This window comes from Euwallacea fornicatus, chromosome 17 (assembly GCF_040115645.1).
Source record: "Euwallacea fornicatus isolate EFF26 chromosome 17, ASM4011564v1, whole genome shotgun sequence".
In the NCBI taxonomy this organism is placed as follows: Eukaryota; Metazoa; Arthropoda; class Insecta; order Coleoptera; family Curculionidae; genus Euwallacea; species Euwallacea fornicatus.
In genome coordinates, this window is record NC_089557.1 from 1,942,130 (window position 1) to 1,955,352 (window position 13,223).

Below are 13,223 nucleotides of genomic sequence, written 5' to 3' on the forward strand. Positions count from 1 at the left end.
TTAAGAGTTTTCCCATAACACGGAGCGATTTTTGAAAAAAAGTTTGACACCCTGTATCTTGGAAACGCAACATTTCCGGACCCATGTTTGCATAAACTTTTCGTCTTAAAACCACTCAAAGAATCGCCCCTCGAGGTTCGGCCAGGTATTTAAATAACCCGTTGCATATCAAGCCAGAAGGACATAGCATCAGCTCAACAGACTTCAAAAAAAAGCTTTTAAGGGTCCCAAAAAAATATGGAGTGTAGATCAAATGCCGCCAAAACTAGATTATCCATTAAGATACCACCATCCAGTGGACCAATTACGACTCGGCCCAAATGGAATTCGATTATTTTATATAGAACATTTGTTAGATGCGTTGATAAACTACTTTGCATGGTTGCCTGTTATTGCTTTTTGACCATCGTTTATGGTAATCACCAGTTATAATGGAGTAACGTATTGACTCGCCAAACTCTCCATGGATCAGGGGCAAATTAGCCTCATGAATTTATATACTTAATGGTTTCTTAGTCTAAAGGACAAGTTTGGATTTAAGTTGAAATATATGGCACTTAACGAGCTGCTGCTACCGGACACTAGAATTTTAACGACCCACTAAGTTAACCTCAATGATTTGATCTCTATCAGAGGCGATGCCGGAGGCGGTATACAAATTCCGGCGAGTTTCTCGATTTGGAGAATATTTGAATATACGAGACAACATAAAGTTGCAGATTTTTTTGTACAGTTCAGGAAAATTTCCTCTTCTCAAGAAAGTCGCGGTTCAAAGTTTTAAAAGTGGCAAGAGAGTGATGCTAAATCTCGTAAACCTTACAAGATATCGACAAGTGGTTTGCAGAGTCTTATAAAGCTCGTCGAGACGATTAATTTGAGCTATCTTTTAAGGCAATTCCCTGACATGTGACTTCAGTTATGTCACATCATACAGCGTTTCGTATTTTTGATATTTAGAATCCCGATAAATCTCTAAACTCTTCTGTAATGAGCGATGTAATTTCTGAATGATTTAAAAAAACCACAACTTTTCAATTATTTAACCGCTTCGCAACCGTTCCCCCTTCGAGAACGGCCATAGTGCCTCATTGCGTCTGGGACGCCCTGTATTATTAAATTTGCCCTTTTTTCACGGCATGAAGGTGCGTCGCACGTCAATTAGTTGCCAAACGCTCCCGATTCTTTCTGCCGATGTTCTTTTTTCCAAATGTAAAATCTCGTTGACCAAATTCGTCGAAAGTTAAATTGATTCTCAAGACAGGAATTTTCTGTGCTCGAGTCCCAGTTTTCCCGGTTATTTTCCTTGTTAGTGTGCCAATGGGATACATGCACTCTCCTTCAGGACTGCTGGTGTCGAGTATCTATTGGGAACATCTTGTCTTGGGCAATTCGATGCCGACTTTTTTACTTTTTACTAGATATTTCTTTAGTTACACTTGAGTTCAACTTAAAAAAGAAACGGCAAAATTGGGCCAATTAACGGGCACTTTTCTGAATGAATATGTTTTTCGAATTCGTTGTTTTCTACTTTCTTGTCGCTGGTATGGAAAAACCTTTTCAACGTTTATCCCTCCAGCTTCCTTTGCGGATAAAGGGGCAAACAATTCGCTTCATTCAAAACTCCTTTCGAGAAAAATTAATAAAACCTAAGCAAAGACCGAAAGGAAATCCTCAATATTAAAATTTACACAGGCTTTGGCTGAAAGGAGATTTTGCCTTTTTTAATGACTTCGGAAATTATCTAAGTCCGGTTTAGGGCAAACTGATAATTGTAAGTTATGCTGTAGTTTTTCTGCCTCAATATTTACTAAATCCCCATCTTGAAGAAATTATTAATTTAAAATAAGATTTTTTTTTTAACGAGACTGGAAAACAAAACTGCAGTTAGGCCCAAAAATGTCCAAGGCTTCACCGTTCGCTCGCCCATATATTTCAGGAATATTTCTTTATGGTCAGCCTGATTCTTTATATCGCTCTGTAATAACCGATTACAGCAACCGCAGGCCAGATTTGTTAGCAAACTCCATTTTTAAGTTTTATGAACAAACGGGGTCCTGCAATAGTGCATCAGACTTCCTTAGCTTCCGTACCGATAAAGCTAACAAGTTCTTCTGCGAAATCATGGAGCACATAAAGACGTATCTCCAGAAATTATGTTCTAATGTACAGGGCGAAGGTATTTCCGAAGTGCCCAGAAGTAGGCCTCAAAAGTGACGAAAAAATGCACACTTTCGGCGTTTTCGAGAGCGGTTACGTCCATTAAATCATCAAATGTCTCGACTTGAAAGTCCGAATTTAAAGAGTTTTCGATGGCCTGCGTTCATTTTCAGCCTGACATTGATTGCCCCCAATTGTTTAGGCGGAAAATTTGATTTTTGGATAATCCCTAGACTTACAAACTTAAACAAAGGATATTTGACTGTATGTGCACCGACAATAATTAATCCGACATTATCGAGTCATAAATCAACGGGGAGGTTTTCAGCATGTGACGCATCGTGTGTCGATGCCATTTGAAAAGAAATGGCCGCATTCGGATGCTAAACCCCAAATCGATGGCCATTAGTGATCGCATCTGAATTCGGAATTTGTTAATATACCAGAACATATGCCCCAAATTAATCATATTATTTGCCATGGGCGTATGGTAATGGTCAGCACAGCTGGGTGGATTTCCCCTTCTGGCTTAATAAACAAAAATCTGCATGCATTTTTCCAGAAGCATTTGAAGGTAAATCCGCTTAACAAATATTTCAACGAGTTTTAAAATTTTAAACATGAAATATTAAAGGGTGGAAAACTAATATTAATTTACGATCGGAGCCGTTCCGCGAACATTGAATGTAAATTTCAAACCCGATCGATCGAGGGTAATTTATAGACCAGATTACGTTTCCATGTTAAAATCTACACGGTTTTGTTTGTTCAACACCATATAATTTTTTGATTAATATTACAACAACTGAATAAAATACATTTTTCGGAGGTTTCAAAGCTCAAAGGCAAAAACCATTTTAATAACGTAACACCCCTTCTCTCGGCGACTAAATTGCAACAGATAAGGGAGTCAGTGTACAATGAGGAGGGTTTAATAAACCTTTAATAATTGAGGTATTTATTATCTTCCGTGTATTAATTAATTAAAGGTAATTCAAAGTTTGGTACTGGAGGAAAATTAAACGCGAGACTGAGGAGGGCAACATTTCACGTCCGCGCAAGATGTTATTTCAAAGGGGTGAATAATGAAAGATGGGAGAAGTGGCAGTTAGCAACCAGGCCTCCCCACTCGCGAGATTTTCCCTAAAATGCCTAATAATAATAATAATAATAACACAACATTTCAATATCACATCTTGAATATTTAATCCGCCTTTCCAGTAACAGTGTTCGAAGCAGCGAATCAGTCAACCAGAGAGGCTTTCGGGATGTGTAATTCCCTTGTATATACACTCTTCAAAATTGCTTTTTAAATTTTAATTCGATCCAGAGAGAACACGACCGAATGTGTATCCAGGGTTATGGGCTCGTATTTTCCACTGCCTGTTCTAATATTTAGTCTGACGGTATATAGTTTGCCAGTGGAATGTTTGTTTTCAGATACTTTGGGAAATAAACTGTATCTAGACATAATACATAATTTTTTAAAGGAAACGGAACGAAAGGAAATGACTGAGATGACTGAAAGTTGTTAAGATCCAAGCTGGAATATTCCACGTTTAATTTTTGTCCATGCCCGATTGTTTCAATTAAAAACGTTGCTCTGCGGTTCGTTTCATATTGTCCAGTGTCTCATGCAAAAGGATTAACGTTTTTCGAAATTAAACATTTGAACATTGAACAGGAAATTTGAAAAAATATTCAACGCGTTGGTTAGAATTTAATGTTAAATAACTCGCTTACTATGAGGCTATACGAAACCTCCCAACAAAGCGCGTTTACACGAGGCAGTGACCACAATCGTGGACCACGCTTTCGTGGGGCGCGAAAATATCAAATTGCCATTCGTGGAATAAGAAAATAATTCAAGAATCGTGAACTTTTGCACGGGCCGTGAGCATGCTTTCATCTAAAAGTGTAATAGAACTTAGCGCGCCATTATCTTTATCTTTCCTTAGGCTATGACAAATTATCTTTAATCACACCGTGGTATCATTGGAATGATAAAAAAAAACCAGAGGAATGTGCAAAAGGAAGCGGAGTGCAAAGCGAAACATACTCGGAGCTACACAATTCCGCGCCAAAGAACTACAAAGGCGAAAGCCGTATGATTTTAAGAACTTGCTTCGCTTGCGGAACACAATACAACTTTTGGCAAATACCGGGTGTCCAGGCAAATCCGGAAGATTAGAGATTAAGGTGGGATATTGGTTATTTTTTGCGCCTGCACGGATTAACCAACTGAAAAATTTTTATAGCAGCGATAATGATAATAATGATCGTAACATGAACCGTGCATTCCTCATTAAATTTAAAATTTCCGGTAGAGACTGTGTCTGGTGAGCAAAATAAAAGGTACAGGTTATGTCTTTGTATTATCATCATAGGTTAATAAGAAACTTGTTCACATACTGTGGGGGCATCAAAACAGATCACATTATAATTATCCTCAGATTTTCCATTGATTTTCCACTAAATTAGCTTGTAAATAAGTAAAAAGTTGCTTAAAAATTAGCAAAAAGAAAATTAATTTGACATGGAGTTTTTACGCTTACGCTGTTGGCTACTTTGTATTAGTTTAATTCTGACCGTGACTGTCACCAATCGCGGCTTCGAACGGTTCCGCGGGAAATTCAAACTTTTGAAATTTTTGAGCGTTTTGAGCCAAAACGGCTCTAATTACAAAATTTAGATGTTGCGGAATGAGGGCCGGTCTTGAGTACTATTCCCTCTACGCAAATGTTTTCCAATTGGATAATTCATGCAGGCGCAAAAAAAATAAAAACTGATTTCCCCTGTTAAGCGCCTATGCCCAGAATTCGCCTTTACACACGTTACTTATGTATCATCAGTAAAAGCACTATTTTTTGCATTTTCACTTATTTGGCGCCTACGAGCTTTGTGAATTTTGAAATTTATTTTTTACATGAGCCGTTGCGAAATTTGGCAAATTTAATGCTCCCGAGATTCTACTGGCTACTGCATTAAGGGCTTCCCTTGTTTTATATTCCTCATTTGTAGGGTGCCATAATGAAGATTCATACCTATAATACTTTAAAAATTTTTAAGTTCCGGAGTCACTCTTGCGCGACGCAGCATGTTAATTACGTCTTTCATTTCGATTCTTTTTTCACTAATGTACTGTTCACACGAGCCGCACCCCACGAAAGCGCGGTTCACGATCGTGGTTCACCACCCGTGTAAACACGCTCAATAGGGATTTTTTTTTCGATCTCGGTGCTGAACGACTTTTTCGAACCCTTCGTGACCCACCATAGACGAAAACGCGTTTGAAATTAGGTTGATGTTTACGTCGAAATTTTGAATCACGATTTATAGTCCTTAGACGGGCACCCTCGGGCAACTGTGAAATACGGCGAAGGTAGCCGGGATGATGCCCTCTTCGAGACCACCAGGCGGGGCTGCCTGCATTTTCTAACAGGAGATTTATTTCCCTGCCCCCTGTACACATAAAAATTGAGACTTCGGAGTTTCTATTTGGAATTTTTCTTCATTTAATTGTACTGAACCGCGCACCAACCAGGGAGACGCATCAGAATGTGTCGTCATCACTATCAACATCTAACCATCAAGTTTTCTCAGGATAAGACGCCGTGGCAACCGAGTTGCTTTCAGGAAAGCACGTTTTTAAATTAGTCCCACATTATATCGAAACATGTTCCCACATCCCTCAATTACTTCACTCAAATTGAGCGAAAATGTGTCGTTCTCGAACTATGTAATATTTTAAAAAACTCACTCTGTATACTGTGGATGGAGTCTTTATGGTTTCTTGGAGGAGCGTTTCGTCCCAATTGCGCATTATTTGAGATATCGCAGCGATATCGAGTATGAATGAAAAACTTGTTTCGAATGCCGAGAGAATTGTTGAGAGAACTCTGACTCTCGTGGGTCTGGCTCCTGCACAGCGATCTTGGCCCTTAAAAAATACAAAAAATTAGAACTAGTCTCCTTCAAGTAACTGATGGAAACTCGCTGGGCTACAGCCGAGAACTGTTCGGTTCAAATACACACAATCAAACTTTAACAAAACCCTTACTTGCCCAAGTACCGAGAACAATAAAACCGAAACTTTCAAGTTCTAATGGAAATGACCCAGCTGGAATAACATACAATACAATTAGGTAACTACGAATCCTTTACGCTGTTATGCTTAGATTGTCGTTGTAACCCTGTATATTGTCCTAAAAGCCACATAGGGAGTGAAAGGTCCGTTTGTTGAGTAAATTGTGTGATGGAAGGCCGGAAAGGGTTAGATGCGTTTCTTTGCTTTAAAAAAATGGCCGAAACCTCGAAACTGGCATATAAATAAATCTCCCCTCCCCGAAGTAACCCTGGATCGTTCCATATAGCGGAAGCAATTTCGGCCTATTTATTTATTTATTTGCTGTAAAGGAACTGGGTTTATGAAGAGGAAGGGCCACTGTCCGGGTTTACTTTAGGTTATATAAATGAATAAAGAAATACGACTTGTTTTACCTCATAAACCCACAGGTTTTATTTTTCTTTAGGCCTCTGTAAAGGTTAATATGTTTCTTTAATGCAAATATTACCATGACAGTCTAATAATGAAAGGTCTTAAATATTAATGACCCGGATAATGCAAAAGGGGGATAGTGAAAAAATCTAATAAGAATACCAGAGGATTAGAAAAATAAATGATTTGGCAAGGGTTCCGTTCAATATGTTTTATTAATGTTGCACTTTGGAGCCCCTGTAAAGGGTGACTAATCTGCATACACCCTTACAAGCCACTGTGGTATAAATCATTCGGAGATGTTACCACGTAACTGTTTCAACTTCGTTGCTACCTTCATTATTTCATATCTACTAATACGATTCAAGAACCCTGCAGGACAATAGTTGATAAAGAGTCAGGACGCAGCGTAATAATGAACGATATAGTCTTTATGGTACGTAATAAAAAAGGAAATTTCTTTGAGTTTTATGGTAGCACCCCTTCATTTAAGCGTAAATCCTTAATTACGACCGGTGCATAGCGTCACTCATCCCTGCAAAGTTAAATTAAACATTTTTACTGCTGTGTTCCTTCTTATCACGGAAGTCAGGCTCCCCTCGACTGTAGGGGGCCCTACAGGAGGGTATTTGTACGTTATTTTTGAAAAACTTTTACAGGGTTAATAGCGGTAGACTGTTCTATAATAGGATCAGAAATCAGTGTGTAATTTATAGGGGACAAGGGGGGCCATATCCTACCAAATGACAACCTGCATCAGGTCGATTAGGTTTAGTTTCACTACTTTATAATATGTACTGTACCTTAAAATATCTGATTTTTTTTTTCTTTCTTATACGCTTTGTACAATGTACTCACATTTAATTACAAATTTTTTTTGATAATTTTTTTGTGCATACGTGCACTTTACTAAATTTCGGTTGGAGCTCCTGTACCAGATAGGAGCGGAACTCTTTGATTTAAGCTAGATAAGCTGAAGGCTGCATTAAAAACTTTAAATTGAGTTTTATTATTCTTTAAAAGAATAATAAAACTCAATTAACGTGTGTTGTTGCATTAACTAAGTGCAGATATCATATTATTATGTTTCAAATTTAGGTGAAAGTTAACAGTTTTTGCTTGCAGCTAAGGGTGGATTTGTTCAAGTTTATTTTTTGCACTTCAAATTTTATAGTTTCTACACGCTGACTTCGGTTATGTGGTCATGTATATACAGGTTGTCTATTAAGCACTTGCACAAACTTTTAAAAATTAACCTTTTACTAATTTTAAGATAAAAATTTTGTATAAACATGGGTCTGTATCGGCTTGGTTCATAAGATAATGAATTTCAAAAAAAATTGTCGGTTTTGTATTTTGATTATTTTTTGTTTATCGTTATACAGCGCCACATGTAGCGTTTTACCTGGATTTAAATAACCATAACCCTTAGTATTTGTCGCTGAAAGCAGCCCTTAAAAAAAAAATGGGTTTAAACTTAAACCTCTGTTGGAAGTTTGTAAGTTGCATAACTGAGAGTTTTGAAAAAATAAGCGCAAAATGTGTCTTTTGTTTATTGCATTATGATGTGACAAATTTAGATCACTTACAAAAGACCAAAACTAAACTATTTCCGCAAATAAGTTAATAACATTTACAATACTTGCTGACAACGATTGCAACAGATACATCAATCCGCCTTAACATTAATTCACAAAGTTTCTTGAATGTACCTGGTGTTTTATTCATAAGGACACATCATTTAAGTATCCTTTTTTTACATCTTGCATATTTTTTACTGGAACATTGTGAACTAGTAACTTCAAATCGTCTCACAGAAAATAATCCAAAAGGTTCAAATCTGGTGATTTTCAAGGCTTTTTTGAAGCCCTGTATCTCAGAAGCCAAGCCGATGCGGACACATGTTCATATGAAGTTTTTCTCTTAAAATTGGTCAAATAATCCCTTTTCGAAGTTTGTACAAGTACTTGACAAACATCCTGTATAGGGTGTCCCAGAAACGACGAGACAAATAGGGATTGGATGCGGGAGGGCAAAAAAGAGAGTAATTAAACACTCTGTTGTACAAAAGTAAGCTATTTTTGTTATTTTCTTAATTTAGCGAAGCACAGTATTTTTTGACCTCTACTAGCGCTCTGTACCATAATTTGTATTTTCCTGAAACTCTATATGAGCAGACATACAAACGGGATGTTGCGGTTTCCTTTAGGTTCTGAGGTGCGAAGTCACTTCAAATGACGGTTTTTGAATTCTGACTGAATTTCAAATTTAACTTTTAAAGTTTCTGATCACTTAAGAGAACTACGATGCAAAGTTAAAAAAGTGTTGATTGTATCAAGTTAAACGGTCCCAATTAGCGTGTTTTTAATTTAACAAAATGACTTCGAAGACTGCCCATCAGCAAGAAACGGAAAACTCGGATAATATAATAGCAAAATGGACCGGAATCGGGTTAATCTTTTATGAAGTTAGAGAGAGAGTTAAAATCTGTTTTACAGAGTTAAAGCGATATGATGCAATCAAGCGGTTGAGAGGAGCTGAAGGGTCCGAACGTGAGTTGATTAGATTTGGTCCGCTCGTTCTCGAACACTTTCATTGCCAGGCGAAATGGGAGAAAGTGGAAAAATTGATAGGCCTTTGGTTTTTATCGTAACTGCCCAAACAACCATCGAACTGGCTCGTTGTAAACACCATTTTACAATGTAATACATCAAAGGCGAAGCCCTAATCCGCAAGAGATGTTCCCCACATTGCGACTGTCACAACTGTCACGTGTGACGTTCGCGTTCTTAAACGCTCTGCTGCCCCCACTACACAATCTATCAATCAAGAGAGGGATCCTTTTTCTCCTATATAGAATTTCCAAAGGTACATTTCAACCGCCCCAAAAGCGATTTTTAACCTACCCCCGTTTCGGTTGTCGGCAAAAGTACTTGGGCAATAAAGCTATTAAAAGAAGGGCTCGCTAGACAATACGGGAAACTCCGTGGAAAATTAAGGACGTCCTAGGGACGTGCGGCGGACGTCAGACGCACGTCTGAAACAAAAGGACGTCGTCTGTCCGCTATACGTCTGTGACAGGTCTAATAAAAGGCGCCGTTATCAAAATTTCTAATTAAATTAGACGCGACTATTGACTTCGTCATGATACTTTGCGGCAGTGTAGTATAACAGTCAGAGGGGAAGGGGCCTTAAGTGGGAACTTTATTGTTTGATTCAGTTTTGGGGGAAGGAAAACGAGTAATGAACACATTACGTTGCTTTGGAACGATCTGCAGGAATGGCCCAACAATTGTATAAGCAATGTTTGTCCACCTCCTTTTCTCAATTTATGAGTTCCTCCGCCCCCTTGAAGAGCGCACCGCAAAGGTTCCGCAACAACTGCACGAAAAATGTTTACAAAAATAAAGTACGATTGTCTGCAGCTCAAATTCCCATTTTTAACTATTAATTAATATACGAAGCCCAATTCAAAACGCAAAATATGCTCGACGTAAAGGCTCTTTTAGTCCAAACTGATGTCCTTTGTAGTCAATGAATACCAGCCATTATTAATTAAAAACCACAGTCGATGCTGACTCTCATGAAAAAAGCCTCAAATACCTCTAATTAGTAAATAAAACAGCTCAATACCCTCGTTAGCGAAAGGGAAACACATTATTTTGGGCTGAGTGTGCATTTGGTCGGTTGCCGTCGATGAGGGCCGCAGACTAAATACCTTGTAATGATCTGCCTTTTGTCAATACTTTAAAAAAACTCTTTTAAAGTGCAAAAATTTAACGAGCCTTTATAGTTAACTACCAAGAACACTAGAGTAATCCTTTAAGGGCCCGAACCGTTTTTGTTCGCCCGTCATGCCGTAGAGCTAAGGCACACGTTTATCATTTTAATTTAAGGCTCACGTTTAGAATACCGGGTTTAGGTAAAATGAATTCGTTTTTATTGTTTGGACGTGACGTAACCCTTTTGTTAGAGCCAAACTTGGAGCAGTTTCATTGTGATATAAATAAATATGTTTAGGACCGCATAATGACCTTCTTGACACAATGACTAATGAGAAGGTCTAAAGAGACTATTAACCTTTTTTTCGTTCAATCCCTTAGGAGGTTAAACCTTTCTGCAAAAATAAATATATAAATGCGTGTAACGTATTTAAAGAGAAGCAATCACCATTATGTCAGGAATAACATAGCTCACCTTTCGTAAGAAATAACTGGTACATCAAATAATTCCTAGTCTTTAAATCTTTAATCTCGATAACTGTCTAAGAAAGATGCTGAATATGCCTCCATAAGACTCAACCATATATTAATATCGAGGACGTTTTGATTTGAAACAACGCAAATTGGATGCATCTTTCATTTTTAAGCCATCTTGTAGTAAACGTTTTGCGAAATAGTCTTCGACCGAAAATTTTTACTTAGAAATCTAGACTTCCTTGATCTCAGTCTCAAACTGTACCTTAACCACTAACTCGTTTTTCGTTGGACAATTTTAAAGCAGCATCGATTGCTCAAAATTGTGCTCACATATTTATGACGTTTTACGGGATATAAAATGTCACAGAGCAAATAATAAAGGAGGTACTAAATAGAGTCGCACGCAAAATTCCAACAGAGGAAAAAAGAGCGAACCTTGTGGCATTCTTAGCAAGTTAGTTCGAGGACTCTAACCGAAGTTGGCCGTCGATTTCATGTTAACTTGCGGTAGGATGCCCTGGACACAATGACTCTGAAGAAGCCTGAAACGGACCCTTTTTTGTTTAGCCTCAGGAGCCTGAGCCCTTAAATGTATTACTACTGTCCAGTATTTCCTGCTGGAAATATTTTCGGGTCAAACACAAATCTACCATGATATATTAGCACAAGCAAATTGTATGGATTAGTTTGAGGACTCAACTCGAAGTTTACCTTTGATTTTATGCCACCGTGTGGTACTTCTCACGGTCTGCCTTTGGATTTAGGGCATTATTGGATCAACTGCGATTTCATGATTGGTCAAGCGGTCTTAACAAGCATATTATCAAATTCAGTTAGTTCACGTTCCGTTTGAGGCAGCTTTACCGGCGATTGTTCATTTCATAACCCAGTCAGCTTAATTGAAACGATTCATTACGTTCCATCAATTGGCCATCCATCACAAATAACCCGAAAATACCAGATTATTTGCTTTTTTGAAATATAAACCGAGAGCCTGTCCGAAATTGAACAAACGTTATATCGATATGCACATATTGCAGTATTGTTGAAGGCTCCCCGGTTTTGGAGCTCTGCACCGGCCACTGAATCGGGCCCGAAAGCCCCATACTGGAAAAAATACAGGACTTTTAATTAATTGATATAGTTGCCTTGTCAAATGGACAGAGCCCAAATTTGTAAAATGTAATTTAGGGTTTATTTTTAATACAGATAAAACCAATGAGATGGCCAGTCAAAATAATTTCTTTGACGCGGATTCCTAAAACATACAAGCCCTTTTAGGTTGTCAATCAACATGGAAATATATAAAAAAAAACCGTTAGGTAGTACGCTTTTCAAATAGGAGACGGAAAATTGAAACATTTCCCAACATTGATTTGCGAGTTTCGAGATGCATATTTCAATATCCCTTCGAAGCGTTTCGTCAATCTTGTTACCTCGAACGACGGAATATTTTATTTAAGATTCCGATCCGGAAATGGCGTGTGTGTATGTGTGTAAATATCAGCCGAGTTTGCAGAGTATTTTAGCTTGTTAGCGATGCGAATAAAAGAATAATACTAAAATTTGCCTATAGAAATCACAGGATATGTCAGCTCAAAGTTTACGTTTCCTAGGGAAGATCAAACAACCGCAAAGAAAGGAATCTATATTTTACCAATACCCATGGGGACTTCAAAAAAACACCACCCTGGGATCAATTTTGATTATCCGTAGCCTGAAAATAACGGCGGGCCGCAGGAACGTTACCTTTCCTAAATGTCGGCCATTTATACACGCATTAGAGCGAGACAGGAAGATAAATACCAGGCTCGTTTTCATTTGTCAACGGGTAAGAGGTCTTTCATGTGAAAAGTGGAGTCCAAGTTTTTAAAGCGAGAACGTTCCGGCACCTAAATTTAACTTATTTTTTTCAACACTAGCGGTAAAAGATTATTTGCGAAAAACTGATAAAAAAAATCCGTAGATATCTGCATAGCTTCGGTAAAACAACCTGTAACGAACTGATGCACGGAAATCCATGCAGTTTGCTTCTAACTAACACGTTTAATTGAATGAATTAGTTTGCCTTTATGAGCAGCGCGAGGCCGAAGAAACTAGAAATTTCACTTGAGTGGACTTTTTATCAGTCAACTCTGGGAGATTAAATGGAAAAAAACTCGCAAGTCTGAGGATCTAACGGGATCAAGTCTGGATATCGGAAGGGCCATAGATATCCCGGTGGATGCCGTTCCGTCTTCCTGGAAACCTATGTAACAGACATTCCTGCACAACTAGGACATTATGTGCGATCTTGTATGACCTAACAGTTATGTGTAAAAGCCAATGGGAGATTATCTAAGGCGTACTCTAAATCCCTTTTAAGTAAA